Consider the following 23,827-nt stretch of genomic DNA (forward strand, 5'->3'; position numbering starts at 1 on the left):
TCGTAAACAGAATAAAAGATTGGCATCTATCAAAAAGAGAGCCAACCCTAAAAGGATCAGGAAGGTGGCAACCCGTCGTTTTAGAGGGGCGGCTAATGATATATTCATCTAGTATAGCAGGGGCTGAATAACAATGGCGATGCTAAACTATGGAAACGGGACATTAGACACCCAATTTGGCTGTGGTCTATTCCAGAAAGACACCCACGGTCATATGGACGATATTCTTCCTGAAGGCCTCAATCTAGGCTTAACGACTAGGAGCGAATATACGGGTCGAAGTCGTATCGTTGAACTGATATCCCCTATACACGTCGATATGTTTTTTCAGGAGAAACTGTTGATTAACGGAGTTGATCTACGCATGAGATTCATTAGAGCAAAAAAAGATTTCTGTCTGATGTCCGATGGTGCTGTGGAATACCGTGTATCTATAGTGTCTGCAAATGTTTTCATTAAAAAGGTATCTATAGCACCAGGCATCAAGCTGGCCCATGCCCGTGCGTTAAACCAAGCTAACGTCAAATACCCCGTTGATAGAGTGTGTCTAAAGAATGTATCCATCGCTGCTGGCAGCAGAATATGCACCCAGGATAATCTATTTCTAGGACAAATACCCAAGATGGTTATTATAGGTTTTGTGAATGACGAAGCATTCACAGGGAGTTATGCTAGGAATCCTTTCAGTTTCCAGCATTTCGGCATTGAGTTTTTATCCCTATACTGCGACGGTCAGGCCTATCCTGCTAAACCCTTTCAGCCTGACTTTAGAAATGGCCTCTATACCCGAGAAAATTTTCAACTTATTCAGGCTACAGGTCGTCAGCTCAAAGATAGAGAAATAGCTATTAATCATAAGGAATTCGGAGATGGGTATGCATTATTTTGTTTCAACCTTGAGGCGGACGAGGGTTGTGGACAACATGTATCGCTAGTCCGAACAGGGAATGTGAGGCTAGAAGCACGATTCAGAACAGCGCTGGCTACAACGGTCAATTTGATATGTTATGCAGTTTATGATTCTGTTATAGAGATATCAAATAGACGGCAGGTGTTGTTGGACTATTACTGAAAAGACGTTGCGATATGAATACTATAGAGCTGACAGCAGTGTGTCAGAAAATGGCACACAAGGCTTATTTTCTTGGTGCGTTACCGTGTAATCATCTACCCCGGGAAATTCGTCAGAGGCCTGCAATGCTGGTGATCAACACCGAACCTTCACACATGGCCGGTGCCCATTGGCTAGCTATATATATTACGGCTGAGAGCCAGGGATACTTTTTCGACTCCTACGGCAACCCTCCCTCATACTCTGGGCCCTATTTTAACGGTCTGAAACGCAAGTGGGAAAGCGCAAAGCGCAAGTAGCTTTGTGGGCGGTTCTACGGCGCTATCGCTATTTTACAGGCGGATAAATGACACTTGCGCCGCGGCGCAAGTGTCAAAAGGGTTGGTCTGAAGCAGCCTAATTACCCGTAGGTGTGGTTTGGGCGTAACGTGCAACAAACCAATGAGAGTGCCAGCTCCCATCCCCTTTAAGAGCCATGAGCGCATTTGAATCGGACGAGTTGATATTTTGACAGCGCGTCTGCAGTCTCCGATGAGACAGATGCACATGAATTTGCAAATGGCTTAGTTTATTGCCAAATAATGTGGCCTAATTCACACATGGAATAAGGAGTCCTCAAATAAATTTCGGCAAAGAAAACGTATGATAGGCTATAACATATGATATGCGGTAACTGTGGTTCTATTTAATGATATACGCAATACATTATAAACATTGTTTCTTATCAGTATTGTATGCTATCCTAATATGCATGTGTCCCCGCGTTAATAGACATTGCCATTGATTGTATTATGCGTTACGTGTTTAGTTTGCCCAAGTGAAGGAGTTCAAGTACCTCGGGGTCTAGTTCGCAAGTGAGGGAAGTGAGATTGGCCGGAGAATCGGAGCAGCGGGGGCGGTATTGCGTTCGCTTTACCGCACCGTTGTTACGAAAAGAGAGCTGAGCCGCAAGGCAAAGCTCTCGATCTACCGGTCTATCTTCGTTCCTATCGTCACCTATGGTCATGAGGGTTGGGTGATGACCGAAAGGACGAGATTGCGGGTACAAGCGGCCGAGATGAGTTTTCTCAGAAGGGTGGCTGGCGTCTCCATTAGGGATAGGGTGAGAAGCTCAGCCATCCGTGAGGAACTCGGATTAGAGCCGCTGCTCCTTTACTTAGAAAGGAGTCAGCTGAGGTGGTTCGGGCATCTGGTAACGATGCCCACTGGGCGCCTTCCTTGGGAGGTGTTTCAGGCACGTCCAGTGGGGAGGAGACCTCGGGGAAGACCCAGGACTAGGTGGAGAGATTATATCGCAACACTGGCTTGGGAACGCCTCGGGATCAGCCCGTCAGAGCTGGTCAATGTGGCCCGGGAAAGGGAAGTCTGGGGCCCCCTGCTTGAGCTGCTCCCCCCGCGACCCGACCCCCGATAAGCGGACGAAGATGAGATGATGATGAGAGTGTTTAGTTTGCGTGTGTTTAAACAGAGCACACACGCGCGCCCGCATTCATTAATTCTTTTTAACACTCACTCGCGGTAAAACAATTTTTTTCACGATCAAATAGGCCTACTCATCAATCCTAAAAGTTATGGGCATGTAGGCCTACACGATGTCTGTGTCAAGAAAATATGTGTTTGCTGTACGGTGTTTGCAGATGCATTGATTAAAAAGTAGCCTACAACTTATTACCGCTGCATCAGCTGTTCTTTCCCAAATAATTTACCAAGAATGTGCGGCTAGGTAGATGAGAGAAGCAAAGTGTATGCGCGAGGTGCACAAGCAATCCGTATGCATCGCATGCGCATGTATTTCCTGGTCAGTAGCGCAATGGTATTCAGAGACGGCAAAATACCGTTTGCGCCAGAACACGCCTCCTCCTTCCGCCGAACCGCCCCTTGGGGCGCAAGATCATTCCCTAATTTACCGGTGAGTGGCGCAGGTGGCAAAAGAGCGCTCTGCGCCAGTTGTAAACTAGCAACGACACATGCGCCAGTGACTAAGTCACTTGCGCCGGATGCAAGATAGGGCCCTCTGAGTTTCCTGAGACCATACAGCGTTTTCTCGATCAAAACTGTATAGATGTAGTTCATTCTACACAACAGGTCCAAGATCCATCAAGTACCGCATGTGGGCACCATTGTGTTTTTTTCTTGTTTAATATGCAAAAAGGTGTAGATAATCTACCCCGTAATGATGAAAAGGTTTATGACTTTGTTGGCCGTGTACAACCTAGTGTCTGTAATGAACATGATATGTCATGTGTGCAGTCATGTATATGCGGTTGTAACATGTAACATGTGTTGTTTTGGTATGATAATAAAAAATAAAACAATGATTTGAATACATTTTCAGTCGTACTGTTTTTCTTTTATTTTTACGGCTATAACATATACATAAAGATACATAAGAAATTGAAAATGGTATCCACTCGGCCATAGGCATTCCAGGGGAGGTAATAGACGGCAACGTCTGATTACGTTTCCTCCTTTTACCAGATGAGACAGGCATAGCTGCCGTCGCATAGTCACCCTTAGTTGAGGGCGTATACTTATACATGTCTACAGTTTGTCTGAGCTGTTTATTAGGGATAGCCGATAGCGGTATATTATTACTGGCTAAAAATTTCAGAAATACATTCCATCCCTGTGGTCTGACAGATTAGACAACATGGTAAGGGGCGGTAACATTCTTTAACAGATCAAACATATGGGACCCCTTAATAGTTTCGCCTTGTAAAACGAGCTCCCCCTTGTCCGTCCATGAGACATTTTTAGATTTCTTTAAAGAGTCCAGGATATGTCTGGTGTGGCTCTTGCTTCTGATGGGTATATGTTTCTTTATATCCTTATAAATATGATCGCCGTTGCCATCATCGTCATCAACACCATGCTGTGCCGCCACAGGTGTATGAACTGGGCCCCCATCCGCAAGTGACAGAGTTAATTCTCCATGCTCACGTTGTCCTTGTTTCACCATGGATAGATAACGCTGCAGGACCGCTCCGTACCTGGCAGCTTTTTCATATAGGTCTGTATCGGGAGTGTTCAACACCATCGCAATGGCCTTATCCAGCTCATTTTCAGCAGTCTGTCTAACAGAATCCCTGGGTTGGGTATGCTTTAAGGCATCGAGCTGATGTTGAGGAACTAGATACATCTTGTGCGTATGATCCATTATAATCACCCTCCTCTTGAGAACAGGCTTGTAAACAACGGTATGGCCACAGACAGCAGGGGTAGAAGAAATCCACCAGTCTGATTGATTAGTCTTTTCTTTCTAGATATTAGTACATTTTTATTGGCGAGTATTCTGAGGTCCTTCTTTCGTCTACGCAATTTCGTATGCTGACGGGGGGTTAGTGGTATTTTGCCTTGTAAAATGTTCAAGGCTATTTCACACAGTGAGTTGATAAAGTCGGTGTTGGCTGTCCTGAGGATAACTTTACGCTGTGCTGGAGGTGCTTTATATAGTTGCTTAAGACGCTCACGATTTCGGCTTATACGTGAGGACATGGTCTTTTGGGCTAATCACTTTGCTCTCTGAGTGTATACAACATGCCGGTCCGACAATATATCTGTTCTAAGTCTCATGTTGTCTGGGGTCATGGCTTTAAAGTCTACAAGCAGATAGCCATAAGGCATGTCGGTAGCATCGTTAAAGGCTTCTAGAAAATATTTTGTCTTACACGGAAACATCTGTTTGGCTATCAGCATAATCTGATATTTGTCACGTGGGTTCTTAAACAAAACCATGTAATTGGTATTTAGACTAATTGTACGGCTGGTTTTACCCTGCATGAATAAATTCAGGACCAGATACATACAGCTGAGATTACGATGGTGTACATATTTGGTAAAAACTAGAGCTGTCAGTTAAACGCGTTATTAACGGCGTTAACGCAAACCAAATTTAACGGCGTTAAAAAATGTATCGCGCGATTAACGCAATTACTTTATAAAAAAAAAAAAAAAAACTTTTTTTTTTTTTTTTTTCTTTGGCTCAAAACAAAGAAGCAGTAGCCTGACTGCAATGTTCAAATGACATTTGTTCAAAGCAGTCGTTTAATTGCACTATAGGCTCTTTTTTTGTATCGTCCTGTTTTGATCAGTGTATATGCCAATGTTGTTATCAATAAAAAATCATTTGCACAAGGCAAGCCGATGCACTTCACCATGTTGATAAGAGAATTAAAATGAGAAGAATTATGGGACAAAAAAATCAAGGGATATTTAGCATAGAAAAAGAATTTGCGATTAATCACGATTAATTAGAGTTAACTATGACATTAATGCGATTAATCACGATTAAATATTTTAATCGCTTGACAGCTCTAGTAAAAACGTACTGAACCTAAATTATTGCATGCGTCGTTCATCAAGTCGTCAATAATGAGCAGATTTCTAGTATGGACTGGTAAGACTGTATCATCGCATAGAGATTTGGGGATCCCTTCTATAAAGTGAATGTTCCTTATTTTAAGCAGATCATCATAGATGGGCTGCCAGGATGAATAAATATATACTATATTTTCAATCTTTTCTGAGAATAACCGATCCATATTTTCAATGACTGTTTTGACAAAGTAGGTTTTGCCACTGTTTGACGGTCCCGATACTACCATGCTGAACGGGTGCTGTAGCCTAGGATCAAACGTAGCGTGTACAACAGCCATCTCTGCGGTCTGTGTGCATCCCCTCTGACGGACGGCTGCCTTGTGACCATAGAACCGTGAAACATGTGACAGTTAACATTCTTTATTAACACATGCATGATTATTAACACAGTCATTCATCATTAATGCATGACGCATATAAAAGTATATACAGATACATTATGATACATATACATTTAACATGTGATTTGAATTTCTTTTATCACATTATGAATACCCCTAAAATACAGAATGATTCAAATAAAAAGATTAAAAGGAGAAGAACACATGGATCAATTTGAAAACAATAAATCAAAACAAAATAGTTAATAACCTGCCGGAAAGTGTGGTATATTTCCGTATGAATTGATTTTCTTAACACAATATGCATAACACCTCAAAAATACAAAATTAATAATATAAAAAGATATAAAAAAAAAAGAAGAAGAAAAACAGGGGATCATTTGGACACTATAAACAAAATGGTTAATAGCCGTAAGGAAGCGTGGTGTAGTCGGGAAAAACCCTGCGTTTGTTGTAAACCACCCTAAGTCGTTTAACCACAGTAGCGTTTTTAAGCAGAAGCTTATTCTTATTCCTTTGAATGGTATCTACCGTGGTGGTGATGTCTCGGGTTTGCGGTCGATTGTTGACAAAATCATCCATTAGACATTTCAGTGTCTGCTGGGTGACCACTTTAGCATTTGCTGCATTTAAAGTCACCCCTTTGCATTTGACTACAGACTTGTGCTGACGTGTGTGGTAAGCATAGCTTTTAGGACCTGTTGAGACATATTCGCTAATGTAATCCTCCTGCTCGGTACCATACCGATCGCCATCATTTATCTCGTCGGTCAAGTCGCCCAGATAAGGACCTAAAGGGGGTACCCAATCACCCTCCTTAGAAACAAAAATGATGCTGTCTGTGTCACAATAGAGGATACGCTCCTGTAATTTGTCTAGAAGGTCATAGAGCATGAGCCTGGCATGGGCCGTAGTCACAGCCCCCACAATCACGTTAACATCCCGAGCCCTTTCGAGACGGGCATCTTTGTGTTTCCATTGTACAAGGGCCACCTCATCAGAAACAAAACAAAAGTGGCTAATGTGATAGCTGTCGCTGAACATGAGCTGGGTGAACATTTCAGGTTCAGCAATTAGCTCACAAGTGGGTAGGTCTGGGCGTAGCGAAAAGCGACCCAACAGGCTGTTGAGAATCAACTTGTTGCAATTACGCATGGCTTTGTTAACGCTCATGTTGTCGTGATCCAGCTGTATGCCTTCCTTAACCAGATAATTTTGCACATACGCCTGCTGTTTCTCCTCAGTATCCACTGTGCTGGGGTATCCTGAAGCCTCCTGTTTACGCTTGAGAAACGTTTTGACATACCCTTTAAACAGAGACTTCGACCGCTTGGGGTAGTGCCATACTTCATGCATCTGGATTATCACATACCCCTTGTCTACGGCCTTTTGTACCTCTAAAGTCACCCATGTACCTGTCAGAGCCCTTTCATCGTCGCCGTGATGACATGCGTCTGTCTGAATGAGCTCAGTGGCACATGTACCACAGAGGGGGCATCAGCTTCCCATGACATCTGTAAGGGAGCACAGGATGGTAAAGACCTCTGGGGGGCAACACAGTGCATTTGACAATGCCGAAATACCCATCCAAAGGAACAAAATTCCTGAAAATGATCTGGGGGTGTCCTACAGGATATGGACAGCGGGCCTGTACTGTGGGGTAGAGAGAGGTAAAGTCATAGTAGCGTATTTTCTCACCGGGCTCGGCCTTGTGGTACATTTTGATGGCATTGGTGCGACCCCCATAGAGAGAGTCGCGAGGATCAATCCTGGGTTGTATCTTCAGAGTAGCCAAGAATGCCTGCACTGCAGCATCTGTCTTTTTCTGTCTATGCCACTCACACTCCCACATGACCACAACTCTTAAACCATGATCTCTTTTGAGGGCCTTGACTTTGAGGTGAAACTGCAACCATAATTCACCATAGGCCTTTTTGACGACAGGATTCTGTTGACCAGCATTGTAGCAACGTTCACACCCATGATAAAAACATCCTGCAAATTCATAGGCTGTGTTTATAGCCGGTGCATATCCATCTAGGAAGAATGGACCATATTCAGCCTCCCCGTGCTTGAGAGCGTGCTGAATCTCCAGGTTATTGGAGTGGGATAGATATTCAAGCCACTGGATGGATGCACATGAGAACGACTTTTGCTTTTTCCGATAGACCCCCTCGTAGGTCAATGCCAAGACGTTTTTTTTCAAGAACGACTTTTTGAAGGTGGCCATGCACGCCGAAGCCAGAGTGGCATATGCAAAGGGGTCTATAGTTGCACACTATGAAATTTTCCCTGTAGATCCCACACGCCGTGTGCAGGATCCTCACATCGTTGACACAGTAGCGGCGCAGCTGTTTCTGAAGGTCAAATTTTTTGTGCCTTACAGATCTGTACCATATAGCGAAATCTGTCTTTTGATCGCTAGTCATGGAATCATAACCATAATATGAGATCTCAGGGTATGCACCGACATAAGACTCGTTGGCCCGTGTGTTAAATTTATGAGGAAAATTACCTTTCGCCATATCTTCAAAATCCTTCAAAATCCATCCGGTGCGTTAGCCAACCGCATGGGCAAAAAGCTAAATGAGTCGACCCATCTCTGGCTGTAGGCATCATCGCGCATCATAACGACTCTGCTACCCTTCATGACTATAAAGGGTTTAATACCCTGCTTGGTCATGTATTTCAGAACGAGATAGCTGTCAAAGCCCGATGCGTTGTGCGCAATGAATGTAAACAACTTATACGCCCCTGTTCTGTAGCGCCCCACAAACTTTCCCACGCAATCTGTACCGCTAGCGTACCATTCATCGCCTTCAGAAGTCTTAGCAGCAACAAAGTTTGCGGTAACCCTTCCTTTTACAGTCCCCTAATTACTAGGTATTTACCCGGTACATACATGGTAAATCATAGTGTATTACTGGGTAATTACCACTGGTAATAAGAAGGTAAATACAGAGGTAGTTACCCGGCAAATACATGGTAAATCATAGTGTATTACTGGGTAATTACCACTGGTAATAAGAAGGTAAATACAGAGGAATTATCCAGTAAATTATAGTGCATTACTGTGTAATTACCACTGGTAATAAGAAGGTAAATACAGAGGAATTACAGCTGAAGTACTAAGTAAAACCTCCACTATTACCCATCAACTCAACTAAGTAGCGTGTAGTTGTAACTGTTTTAGGTTGGTAATAACTCTGATTTTGTGTACTTCCTAGGAAATTAGGCAACCAATTCTTAGAAACACTTATTATCCAAGGTTTATGTTCTTAACAGCCAAAGTTTAATGATGTACTATCTAGAAATTAGCATAGTACTTTCCAATAAAATACTTTTTCTTAGTTATTATTCGTAGCTACACCCATTTAGAAAGGGTTTATTCGATTTACCACTATGGAATTACTTACCTGGTAACAACCTCTGCAGGAACAGTTTTCCTCTAGTGTTATGGTACATCTTCTTAAATACTGGGTACAAAGCCGTTTGTTTCCATGGTATTACCAGGTTCTTACCATATCATTTATAATAGATACATTCCATTATCCATGCAGTCAACACAAACTTGTACAATGTACGTTCTGCGACGTTACCAAGTAAAACACACCAATTTACCCAGTAATTAAGCTGAAACTGTACTGTAAAAGGAAGCCTTGTTTGTTTCCATGGTATTACCAGGTTCTTACCATATAATTTGTAATACATTATTCCCTTTTCCATGCAGTCAACACAAACTTGTACCATGTACGTTCTGCGACGTTACCAAGTAAAACACGACAATTTACCCAGTAATTAAGCTGAAACTGTACTGTAAAAGGAAGCCTCGTTTGTTTCCATGGTATTACCAGGTTCTTACCATATAATTTGTAATACATTATTCCCTTTTCCATGCAGTCAACACAAACTTGTACCATGTACGTTCTGCGACGTTACCAAGTAAAACACGACAATTTACCCAGTAATTAAGCTGAAACTGTACTGTAAAAGGAAGCCTCGTTTGTTTCCATGGTATTACCAGGTTCTTACCATATAATTTGTAATACATTATTCCCTTTTCCATGCAGTCAACACAAACTTGTACCATGTACGTTCTGCGACGTTACCAAGTAAAACACGACAATTTACCCAGTAATTAAGCTGAAACTGTACTGTAAAAGGAAGCCTCGTTTGTTTCCATGGTATTACCAGGTTCTTACCATATAATTTGTAATACATTATTCCCTTTTCCATGCAGTCAACACAAACTTGTACCATGTACGTTCTGCGACGTTACCAAGAAAAACACGAGAATTTACCCAGTAATTAAGCTGAAACTGTACTGTAAAAGGAAGCCTCGTTTGTTTCCATGGTATTACCAGGTTCTTACCATATAATTTGTAATACATTATTCCCTTTTCCATGCAGTCAACACAAACTTGTACCATGTACGTTCTGCGACGTTACCAAGTAAAACACGACAATTTACCCAGTAATTAAGCTGAAACTGTACTGTAAAAGGAAGCCTCGTTTGTTTCCATGGTATTACCAGGTTCTTACCATATAATTTGTAATACATTATTCCCTTTTCCATGCAATCAACACAAACCATATATGTTCTGCAACATCGTTCACCAGTAGTTAAGCACTTTAATTGTTGTTATAAAACCCCAAACCACTGTTGATGAAAGACATATTAAAATTAAACAAAATCAAAGGCTTATCTTTCAAACAATGCATATCTCACAAACAGGCACTGAACACTGAAGAAATCGGACAAACAAAAGAGCCGTCCACATCAACTCAATTTAAATGTTACTGATGGTGTTTTCATAAAACACATGACAGTGTTATGGCAAGTGACCACAAGGAAGACTGCTTCAACCTCTACAATTTGAATAAGTGGTGAATGCCATGCAGCAATCTGCCTATGGGAGCATCTTCGTGGTCGTTTGCAAACCAATGAGTCCACTCGATGAATGAGAGATGACTGTTTAGTGTCTTCTCTGTGAGGTATCCCTGCAGTCTCCTCATCTGGGATTTGAAGGCTGACCAAGACCTGACCAGGTACCTCCAAATCTCCCCTTCAAGAATCAGAAGACAAGAAAATAAACATTAGGACTGTCAATTAATGAACATTTCTAGAACATGTAGAACTCAAGGATTATTTTGTTTATCAGTTAAGAAAGGATGCTGGTCCTCTGGCCATTGTGTTTGGTCATATTGAAAAGAGAAAAAGGCATATTCATAAATACAGTTAATAGGACGGGAGGGGACAGGCAGTTAGCTCCGGTTAGCCCTTTAGCATCGAGCTAGCGGAGCTTCTGTCATTCAAATAACTCAGACATGTTGTTTAAAACCTATACCACCCAATTTATTAAAATATCCGGATTTAATCGGGCTCTCTCCCATAATTACAGTTAATAGGACGGGAAGAGACAGGCTCTGTTAGCCCCGGTTAGCGCGATGCTAAAGAGCAGCTCTACCGGAGCATGCCACCTCAACAGGTGCAAGTTAGCCTCCGGTTTGATATTCGCCGGATATTCGGTTTACCACCCAATCGGATTCATCAACATAAGTGCAATACATTACGGGCTTAGTATGTTGAGGACGGTTTAGGACACCGTATCGCGAAAAATCACAAACACATGTTGTCGCCATCGATGTCTGTGCAACAACGTCATTTACGTTCTCTGGCTGCTACCTGTTTTAGGGATCGTCAACAAGTTTCACTCACCGACTGGTGGCAGAGACGTTACCATGGAATTGTTTCTGGAAATAAATCATATAAAATAACATAAAAACCACTAAAAAATACATTTAGTCACCTGATTGTAGTAGTAGTTGCCAATGGTGGGCTGCTACTTACTGCAGGTAACTTTGCTAAAATATTGCATTATTGTTAAACGGGATCCAATTAATAATTTCAAATATAGTTTGGTCGATTTTTGGTCGAATATTAAACTATTAACTGCATTATGATTAACTATATTGCAATATATTTGTGTGATTAATTTCCTGAAACAATTCCATGGTAACGTCTCTGCCAACAGTCGGTGAGTGTAATTTGTTGACGGTCCCTAAAACAGGTAGCAGCCAGAACGTAAACGACGTTGTTGCACAGACATTGATGGCGACTACATGTGTTTGTGATTTTTCGCGATACGGTGTCCTAAACCGTCCTCAACATACTAAGCCCGTAATGTATTGCACTTATGTTGATGAATCCGATTGGGTGGTAAACCGAATATCCGGCAGATATCAAACCGGAAGCTAACTTGCACCTGTTGAGGTGGCATGCTCCGGTAGAGCTGCTCTTTAGCATCGCGCTAACCGGGGCTAACAGAGCCTCTCTCTTCCCGTCCTATTAACTGTACTTATGGGAGAGAGCCCGATTAAATCCGGATATTTTAATAAATTGGGTGCTATAGGTTTTAAACTACATGTCCGAGTTATTTGAATGACAGAAGCTCCGCTAGCTCGATGCTAAAGGGCTAACCGGAGCTAACGGCCTGTCCCCTCCCGTCCTATTAACTGTATTTATGGCTATGCCTTTTTCTCTTTTCAATATGACCAAACACAATGGCCAGAGGACCAGCATCCTTTCTTAACTGATAAACAAAATAATCTTTGAGTTCTACATGTTCTAGAAATGTTCATTAATTGACAGTCCTAATGTTTATTTTCTTGTCTTCTGATTCTTGAAGGGGAGATTTGGAGGTACCTGGTCAGGTCTTGGTCAGCCTTCAAATCCCAGATGTGGAGACTGCAGGGATACCTCACAGAGAAGACACTAAAGAGTCATCTCTCATTCATCGAGTGGACTCATTGGTTTGCGAATGACCACAAAGATGCTCCCATTGGCAGATTGCTGCATGGCATTCACCACTTATTCAAATTGTAGAGGTTGAAGCAGTCTTCCTTGTGGTCACTTGCCATAACATTGTCATGTGTTTAATGAAAACACCATCAGTAACATTTAAATTGAGTTGATGTGGACGGCTCTTTTGTTTGTCCGATTTCTTCAGTGTTCAGTGCCTGTTTGTGAGATATGCATTTGTTTGAAAGATAAGCCTTTGATTTTGTTTAATTTTATTATGTCTTTCATCAACAGTGGTTTGGGGTTTTATAACAACAATTAAAGTGCTTAACTACTGGTGAACGATGTTGCAGAACATATATGGTTTGTGTTGATTGCATGGAAAAGGGAATAACCAGTTACAACTTATATGGTAAGAGCCTGGTAATACCATGGAAACAAACGAGGCTTCCTTTTACAGTCCAGTTTCAGCTTAATTACTGGGTAAATTGTCGTGTTTTACTTGGTAACGTCGCAGAACGTACATGGTACAAGTTTGTGTTGACTGCATGGAAAAGGGAATAATGTATTACAAATTATATGGTAAGAACCTGGTAATACCATGGAAACAAACAAGGCTTCCTTTTACAGTCCAGTTTCAGCTTAATTACTGGGTAAATTGTCGTGTTTTACTTGGTAACGTCGCAGAACGTACATGGTACAAGTTTGTGTTGACTGCATGGAAAAGGGAATAATGTATTACAAATAATATGGTAAGAACCTGGTAATACCATGGAAACAAACAAGGCTTCCTTTTACAGTACAGTTTCAGCTTAATTACTGGGTAAATTGGTGTGTTTTACTTGGTAACGTCGCAGAACGTACATGGTACAAGTTTGTGTTGACTGCATGGAAAAGGGAATAATGTATTACAAATTATATGGTAAGAACCTGGTAATACCATGGAAACAAACAAGGCTTCCTTTTACAGTACAGTTTCAGCTTAATTACTGGGTAAATTGTCGTGTTTTACTTGGTAACGTCGCAGAACGTACATGGTACAAGTTTGTGCTGACTGCATGGAAAAGGGAATAATGTATTACAAATTATATGGTAAGAACCTGGTAATACCATGGAAACAAACAAGGCTTCCTTTTACAGTACAGTTTCAGCTTAATTACTGGGTAAATTGTCGTGTTTTACTTGGTAACGTCGCAGAACGTACATGGTACAAGTTTGTGTTGACTGCATGGAAAAGGGAATAATGTATTACAAATTATATGGTAAGAACCTGGTAATACCATGGAAACAAACGAGGCTTCCTTTTACAGTACAGTTTCAGCTTAATTACTGGGTAAATTGTCGTGTTTTACTTGGTAACGTCGCAGAACGTACATGGTACAAGTTTGTGTTGACTGCATGGAAAAGGGAATAATGTATTACAAATTATATGGTAAGAACCTGGTAATACCATGGAAACAAACGAGGCTTCCTTTTACAGTACAGTTTCAGCTTAATTACTGGGTAAATTGTCGTGTTTTACTTGGTAACGACGCAGAACGTACATGGTACAAGTTTGTGCTGACTGCATGGAAAAGGGAATAATGTATTACAAATTATATGGTAAGAACCTGGTAATACCATGGAAACAAACGAGGCTTCCTTTTACAGTACAGTTTCAGCTTAATTACTGGGTAAATTGTCGTGTTTTACTTGGTAACGTCGCAGAACGTACATGGTACAAGTTTGTGTTGACTGCATGGAAAAGGGAATAATGTATTACAAATTATATGGTAAGAACCTGGTAATACCATGGAAACAAACAAGGCTTCCTTTTACAGTACAGTTTCAGCTTACTTACTGGGTAAATTGTCGTGTTTTACTTGGTAACGTTGCAGAACGTACATGGTACAAGTTTGTGTTGACTGCATGGACAATGGAATGTATCTTATTATAAATGATATGGTAAGAACCTGGTAATACCATGGAAACAAACGGCTTCGTACCCAGTATTTAAGAAGATGTACCATGACACTAGAGGAAAACTTCCTGCAGAGGTTGTTACCAGGTAAGTAATTCCATAGTGGTAAATTGAATAAACCCTTTCTAAATGGGTGTAGCTATGAATAATAACTAAGAAAAAGTATTTTATTGGAAAGTACTATGCTAATTTCTAGATAGTACATCATTAAATTTGGGCTGTTACCAACATAAACCTTGGATAATAGGTGTTTCTAAGGATTGGTTGCCTAATTTCCTAGGAAGTACACAATATTGGAGTTATTGCCAACCTAAAACAGTTACAACTACACGCTACTTAGTTGAGTTGATGGGTAATAGTGGAGGTTTTATTTGGTACATCAGCTGTAATTCCTCTGTATTTACCTTCTTATTACCAGTGGTAATTACACAGTAATACACTATAATTTACCGGATAATTCCTCTGCATTTACCTTCTTATTACCAGTGGTAATTACCCAGTAATACACTATGATTTACCATGTATTTACCGGGTAACTACCTCTGTATTTACCTTCTTATTACCAGTGGTAATTACCCAGTAATACACTATAATTTACCATGTATGTACCGGGTAAATACCTAGTAATTAGGGGACTGTAAAAGGAAGGGTTACCAAGTTTGCTTCGTGTCGGCCATCATGCACGCGCGTTTCGAAATCATATGTTATCATCAGATAAACGGCTATTATCATCATCGTCATCTACAGGTGCAGCCGTCGTATAACGGTTCCCCCGACCTTTGCGTCGACCCTTGCGTTTGCGTTTCTTAAGGCGGTCGTACGGCTGGATAAAACATTCATGCACATTGTCGCTGAGTATCGGTTCACCGCAGTGATGACACTTTGACACGCTGCATACATGACCTTTTATAGGCATCCTCCTCCTCCTCCTCCTCCCTCTTCTTTTTCTTCTGCGGTTTGATATACTGTCTACAACACTGATTGCAGTATTTGATCTTTTCACATGGTATAATTTTATGTACGGCAGAATGTTTCTTATGTGTGGCGTAGCAGACCTGCGAGCGGCATATACGACTACAGTCCGTGCACTTTATAGTACGACCTGCCAGGCTATCGCACACTGTCAGACACACATTGCAATGGACCGGGCATTTGTGGAATAGAATTCCCTCGTGGGCCTTGTAGCAATATTCACACACATATCGCGTACCAAAGAAAGCCGTGCACTTCACTATACAATGATAATGGTTATCATGCAGGTGCAACCATATTGTTTTAGGATGTTGGCCCGTATGCGTCTGGAACATCTCCAGCTTCTTGAATGCATCATTATGATGAAATATTACGATTTTAACATCTAGATGTCTCTCAAATTTGAAAACATCCGAGAAACCCACAGAGTGATCTGGACCGTACCCCAGCTCCCTATGTATTTTGCGAGCCGCCTCCAAATTAGTCTCGTCGGGCACTGTGTTGCCTCCGGTTACCCCCTCCTGCAGAAAATGTATCATGCATAGTGAGAAACACAAATTGTCATGTGTGTTACTAGGTGTGTAGAGATTTAATTTCTTCTTGTTTATGATCTCATCATAGGGAATTGTTTTTAACTTCAAACGCCCACCACCCCGTTTGTTATGGACCCCTGTGACCACCAGCTCTAACACATCATCCGTCAGACCTGTGTCGTTACTCTGTATGACTTGGCTAATATGATCCATAAATAAATCCGCATTGTAATCATCACCTGCCACGAGCACAGCCTGCACATCAGCTGCCAGTGAAGGCCCTCTCAAAACAACGTTTAAGACGCTACCGTCGGCTGTACTTTGTGAGCAGTTTGTTATGACCCCCGACAGCCTCTCCCTGATCAAATCAGGGACCTCTTGTAAATTTACAAGGGATATACTTCTCAGATCAATGGACTGTCTAACCTCAAAACCGTTAAAGCGGGGAAATAATCTAGTATGCAACTCGTCATTATCATCACCCGCCCCCATAGGCGCAGGTGTACCATCATCACCACCATCATCATCACCACAGCCATCAACATCAGCCCCGCCATCGTCACCATCAACATCAACACCGCCACCACCACCACCACCGTCCTGTATATTCGACTCTATAGAGTCACCAGTCCTACCCCCTGCAGCAGCCAGGTGTTCCTGAAAACCCTCGCCATCCCCTTCGTCACGTTGCGACACATGCAATACATCTATCGGCGATGTTATGTCTATCTGAGCGGCTATGTCTAGCCTCTCTTGTGCACTAGCCAGCCACCCATCTACAGTGTTAAGTACATCTCTGGTGTATGCCGCCGCATACAACACATCCCGTGTGTCTAAATCCCCGGGGACATCTAACTCCACACACACCTCCCCGCCATCTACACATGGATCGTTCGAAACATTTATCATAGCAGCCCTGTCTAGCGCATCTGTCATTCGACCCCCCCAGGCATCAGCAGCAATTAACACACGTCTAGTTCTAGCTATGTCAGCACGTATTTCCCGCATGTCTAAACCACCTTCAGCACTCATGCCCCCACCCCCCACACGTCCTACAGCCAGCAAATGAGACGTATCGCCGGTTGCATCATACCTCATAGCCATCTCTTCAAGATCTACATCCATAATGCTATCCCCGCTATCAGATCTACGCCGTCTCTTGGGATTTACGTCTACAGATTTGAATTTCCTTTTTCTAGGGCTAATAGCTTTATGCATAGTGTTCAGCTATAGTTTTTATGCCATTAGATTAAAAAAAAAAAAAAAAAAGTTAATTAGTCAGATATTAAAAGAAAAAAGTTTTATAACGTTCAGTTTAAAACAAAAAATACCCTCCACAGAATAAACGAAAAAGCAAACAAACAAAAAATAAAAAGAACACACCAAAACCACAAATCAAATACTAACGATTCATCGTAAGCTTATCCAGAGCATTATTCATAACAGTCATCCGGGCAGACATGGCCTTGTAGGCCCTGATGTTATCCTGCGCCGTATCTTCAATTAGCCAAATTTTCCGAGCTATATTAGATATCTTAGGCCCCCTATCCAAAGCCAGAGTGTTAACACGCACTGCTGCCTCGACAGCCAAATTATTCTGCTGTATTGATGCTATAGCCAGACCATAACGCACTAGCTCGGCTTTCTGGGATGCATTAGCACGACGATCACACGCTATCTCGGCCTTGATGGCCCCGAGTGCCTTGAGTGACTGCTTCGTTTGCTCTTCGATAGCCTGAAATCTGCTGTCAATATGTTTCACAGACAATACACCCAGTTTACACTGACGACCAATGGTTAAGGCATTTACATCAGCCGCTGTAGTTACCAAGGTTAATTTATCAACACATTCTTTACAACAGTTGATACATGGCCCACCCGCAATGTATTCATCAGCAACCGCTGAGTCGCCTGGTAGCAGCGTAGCCACTGCCCCGTAGGCGTAGGGACTCAGTGCCTGGCGGATCGTGGATAGAGGCCTGGATGATGGGTAGTGATCCAGAGGCGGGGGCTGCAGGCTGATGGTTTACAGGTTCTGCACTGGCGGTACCCCCTACGGAAGTAGCTGGAGGGTCTATCCAATGAGCGGGAGTGAAGTCGAGCTGTTCCAACAGCGCTGAGGGCCACAACAGAATGTCGACAAGACCCTCGAGATCCTCATCGGTCAGTTCTGGTAGTGGTGCATACTGAGGGTCACCAAGGACTGTTTGTAATAGAAAAAAGAAATAGACATAATCATTATCACACCCCTCATGTTCATCCCCCTCTATAGCATATAGATACTTTTTTCTTTAATTTCCTACCATGCTGAATGCCTCCATCCGGCTGTACAGTAACGGTCTCTGCAGGCGGCGCAGACACATGCACATCCACCGCCCCGATCACTTTTTGTTTGGACTCAGACCATACAGCCCCTTGCTGCGCGATTTGAGGGTTTATGACTGCATGGAGAACCAAGTTAAAATTCTCTGGAGTTAAAACACTATGAGCGGTGTCCTTGCGTCCCTTTTTATAAGGAATTTGCGGCTGATCTATGGCCAGCGGGGAGCAGGGTAGAGGTAGAGCACGGTTCGGTCTTTTGAGATTTTTCTTGGATAGACGGTTTGATCCAGGGGTCCACTGTTTCACACTATTCACAATAGGCACTATACGTAAACCAATAAAAAAACAGAAAATACAAAAGTATACAGGGGTTAGGGATGGCTGGTCTTTTTTTTTTTTATTCATTATTAAATGCACAATAAAATAGATGTAATACATGTATGATAATAGCGTGTATACTAATAACTCACCATAACTACCGCTGGCCCCCGCATTGGTCTGATCTCCGAGTATTGTTCTTTGATTATTCAACCGAATATCATATGCACCTGCTACACGTCAGAAACATACGATTTAGCGGTTATTCTATGTGCATATATTATAGCCGATAATAATAATAATGATAGAGTGTGAGAGGGATCTATATATTATACGCTGCTATAAAATCATCTTACGTGCACGTGGACCCTGATGCTTTTTCACGCTCTCATTGCCGACGTCAGAAATCACTGCGGAAAAACTATGTATTAATCAGATATGGGTCGCGTATACACATGGTCGTAGTCATGATATAATAATAATAATAATAATATATTACACTCATATGAATACTTACAGTCAGTAGGCATAGTTGCGCAGGACGGATTGATGTTTTTTTTTTTTGTTTTGTTTTTTTTTCTGCAGCCGCTATGACGAGTCTACTAGCTTAGCCTAGCGCTTCAGACGTTTGGAGGATCAGAGACTATGATCATTATGCACTGGGGGTCGATATTTATCCCCGATAGGAGATCATCAGTAGACTATACCCGGCACACCTACCCCCGGTGTCATGACCTCCTGACCAATAGACACACCGTTAGTGCGCATACCTAGATACCAATGGCCTACGCCTACTCATTCACACAATACTATCTACTATTGATAAGTACGGTTAATACATATATCTTATACACTGCTCAAAAAAATAAAGGGAACACTAAGAAATGCCACCCCACACCATTACTGACCCACCGTCAAACCGGTCATGCTGGAGGATGTAGCAGGCCCTAGAACGTTCTCCACGGCGTCTCCAGACTCTGTCGCGTCTGTCACATGTGCTCAGTGTGAACCTGCTTTCATCTGTGAAGAGCACAGGGCGCCAGTGGCGAATTTGCCAATCTTGGTGTTCTCTGGCAAATGCCAAACGTCCTGCACGGTGTTGGGCTGTAAGCACAACCCCCACCTGTGGACGTCGGGCCCTCATACCACCCTCATGGAGTCTGTTTCTCACCGTTTGAGCAGACACATGCACATTTGTGGCCTGCTGGAGGTCATTTTGCAGGGCTCTGGCAGTGCTCCTCCTGTTCCTCCTTGCACAAAGGTGGAGGTAGAGGTCCTGCTGCTGGGTTGTTGCCCTCCTACGGCCTCCTCCACGTCTCCTGATGTACTGGCCTGTCTCCTGGTAGCGCCTCCATGCTCTGGACACTACGCTGACAGACACAGCAAACCTTCTTGCCACAGCTCGTATTGATGTGCCATCCTGGATGAGCTGCACTATCTGAGCCACTTGTGTGGGTTGTAGACTCCGTCTCATGCTACCACTAGAGTGAAAGCACCGCCAGCATTCAAAAGTGACCAAAACATCAGCTAGAAAGCATAGGAACTGAGAAGTGGTCTGTGGTCACCACCTGCAGAACCACTCCTTTATTGGGGGTGTCTTGCTAATTGCCTATCATTTCCACCTGTTGTCTATTCCAGTTGCACAACAGCATGTGAAATTGATTGTCAATCAGTGTTGCTTCCTAAGTGGACAGTTTGATTTCACAGAAGTGTGATTGACTTGGAGTTACATTGTGTTGTTTAAGTGTTCCCTTTATTTTTTTGAGCAGTTTAATAAACGAAATTAATAGAACATCATTTAATAGTATCATGATAACTCCTAATATGTTGTCTAAGTTATCCACAAACGGACCCTCATATGGTGAACACCTCACACACACACACACACACACACACACACACACACACACACACACACACACACACACACACACACACACACCCACATTCACTTAGGCTGGCTTATGGAGGATGTGGTTGTTTACCAGATGGTAAACATGTAACCCTCTGGCTATTAATGGCGACGTTAACCAGAGGGACGAGGAACAACACCAAACACCAAAACATTGCTTGAAAGCTGTGCCTTAAGTGCCTTAAGACAACACATGCAAAGAGAGGAAGAGGCATGCCATTAAAACGCATCACACGACCCTAGCAGGCTCGCACTCTAGTTGACCCCATAAGGAGAGGAGAACGTAGACCCCTATATTAAAATACACAGCATAGCAATAAGTCATTAACACGCCACCACCCCCCCTCCCCCCAACCGGAAGTTGCTATTTTCATAAACATACCCAGGGAGTGTCTATTATATACTACTCTGGTGATAACGAGACAGCTCACCAGTGATGATGCTGACGCTTACGCGTGTTCCCGACAGCGACCGTTCATACGCACTGCGTTGGGAATCTAAGAGTTTTTCACAGCAGGTTTTTTCTTTCAGACAAAAAACTGTCAGAACTAAACAGAACTAAGTCAGATCAGTTTCAAGTTCGAACGCCTTTATTTCCTTGTAGCCTATCACCTACTATCCTTTTGCTTTTATTTATGAGAAGCACATTGTATTGCCAGTGTATGGAAAGCTACACTTGCCCTTATCTAGAGCTGGTTTACCAGTACACAACGTTTAAAACTGAGCAAAGTCGATGCCATCAGACGGTTACAACGTCAATCAATATATGTGATGTAATGGTTGATTCTTTTATATTGAGTAAAACTTTGATGTTCCGCCATATTCAAGTGCATCACTAGTAAACCATGTGTCACCAACTGGGCAACTCTGTTATCAAAATCTGGCCCCAGTTGCCGAACGGAAGTAGAATCATAATCGCGTCATGAGGTGTCGTTCACGAGAGCTTTCCGACGTCACAAAAGTATCAATAAATTCCAGCAAAGTGAACATGCCAATACTCTATATCAGCATTCATGGAATGCCTCGTGACCAATCAAATTACTCGGTCGGAACTAACTGTTGTAGGCTACACAATGCAATTACAGTCCATACCTACAGTGGTATAGTTGCATATTGATCGCATTTATGTCTATGTTTTGGAGGAAATAACATGATTCGTATGGCCTTATTTGTAAAATAACCCCCGCGGACCGGGGGTTGGGAATCACTGGTTTGATGGACATAGTTGATTATTATGAAACAAATAGTACAAACGATATGACAGTAGGCCTACTTACTATTTATCGAACAAATCAATACTATTAAAGATTCAATACAGTATGTTATATCATATAAAAACATTTCTCTGATGACTTAAATAGGTCAGTAGGAGACCTATACAAGAAGGGATATTGTTGGTTGTTGAATTGTGGGAATTAAGAACTTGTATTTTTACCCATAAGGCATCAGTTGTTGGGTGTTTGGGCTCCATGTTGTTTGAGCAACATGGATTTTCTCTTTTAGATTTTTACGTATTTAAATTGTGTTAGATAATATCTGCTTCTTTACAGTAAACATTGTAGCATCTGTCCATCCGTCCATCTGTCAGCCACTTTGTTCTCTTCCTGCTTATTTTGCTATCTAAAACACAAAATAAACGCTCATCTCTCAGAACCTTACAGAATGTGCAAAACATCGATGGCAGTATATCAGTCCTCTTCACCTGCATCTTCAGAAAAAAAAATAAGATGAGGTAAGATATCATCTTTATATCACAGGAGACATGGACGTGGTCACTTTAAGTATGAAGTTGACACTCCGTAGAAACCTGTCAGGGTTTTCATGGCTACGACGGCATTGAGACTGCACCACCACATTGTAATGTGTTTGTGTGTGGTGAATTTGTGTGTGTGTGTGTGTGTGTGTGTGTGTGTGTGTGTGTGTGTGTGTGTGTGTGTGTGTGTGTGTGTGTGTGTGTGTGTGTGTGTGTGTGTGTGTGTGTGTGTGTGTGTGTGTGACAGCTGTGATGGAAAATCTACATGTTACGTTCAGGTTCTTCTAAAATGTAAATCTTAGTGTTTCGTGTGATGTAATCTGGTTCCAAATTCCATTCTTGGAATCTTGCTATTCTGCAGGGTCTTCTAAAATGTAATTCTTAGTGTTTCATGTGATGTAATCTGGTTTCACATTCCGTTTCCGTGTTGTATGTAGTTTGGTTTGGGCCTGTTTTACTTGACCCCCTGGGGAGCGTAGAGAAGCAAAGGGTGATAAGGAACAGCCTCAACCACCTTCTTAACCTCTGAAGAAACTTCAATCAATAGATTAACATCTGGTTAACAAAGGCTTTTGGTTTATTGGAGGCCAACTGCCCTCAAGGATCCGATCTATGTGTATAAAAGCTCCTGACTTTAGCTTCTCAGTGGACTTCTCCCCAGCGTACCTTGAGTATGAAGTAACACGCAAAGAGAAGCTCCCATCTGAGGCCTCAGATTATTGTAATGTATGCCTGTTTAATTGTTTGTTGATGCATGTTGTGATGTATCTTTGTTCGTACTTTTATTACAAATATATATGACCACTAATTGTCAACAGTATTGTGTGCTTTTTGCATCTAAATATCTCATCTGCTTAGACGCAATATCTGATACAGAAATTGCCACGACAGAGCGGTCTCCAATGAAGTCGTGTCATTCAATCCATCCGCACATAGCTCCCACTCTCCCGGTGGCTAAACAAACACGGCCGTAACTCACCTCACGGTGGCCCCCTAAGGAGACACCAGCAGGAGACAGCAAAGATGACAGAGATGGTGGGAGATTTTAAATGGAAAGAGATTGAAGTGTCTTTATAGTATGTGGAAACAAGAAGGAACCAAAGAAGAAGAGGGCTACGACGTCAACGTCCTTTACAAACTCTGCATCCATCCCTGAATGGGCTAAGAAACAACTGACAAGAGACTCTATTTAAACTCCTTAGACTAAAGTTCCCAAAGTATATGATCAAACTATCAAGTTATAGTTCAAACTGTCCATTCTAATGAAATATAAGCTTATATATAAACAGCACAGAACTACCAATGAGGATGAAATATATCTTGACCAATAGGAAGTCTTGAGCGGTAAGCTGTTCCCCCTGATCACGCCCATCCTCAACACCCTATATTGACCTCCCTATGCTGCCCACACCAGGAGGGGTTAACAGCATCAATGTTTGGGATACAATTGAGTCAAGAGATATAG

This window comes from Gadus morhua, chromosome 22 (genome assembly GCF_902167405.1).
Source record: "Gadus morhua chromosome 22, gadMor3.0, whole genome shotgun sequence".
Classification (NCBI taxonomy): domain Eukaryota; kingdom Metazoa; phylum Chordata; class Actinopteri; order Gadiformes; family Gadidae; genus Gadus; species Gadus morhua.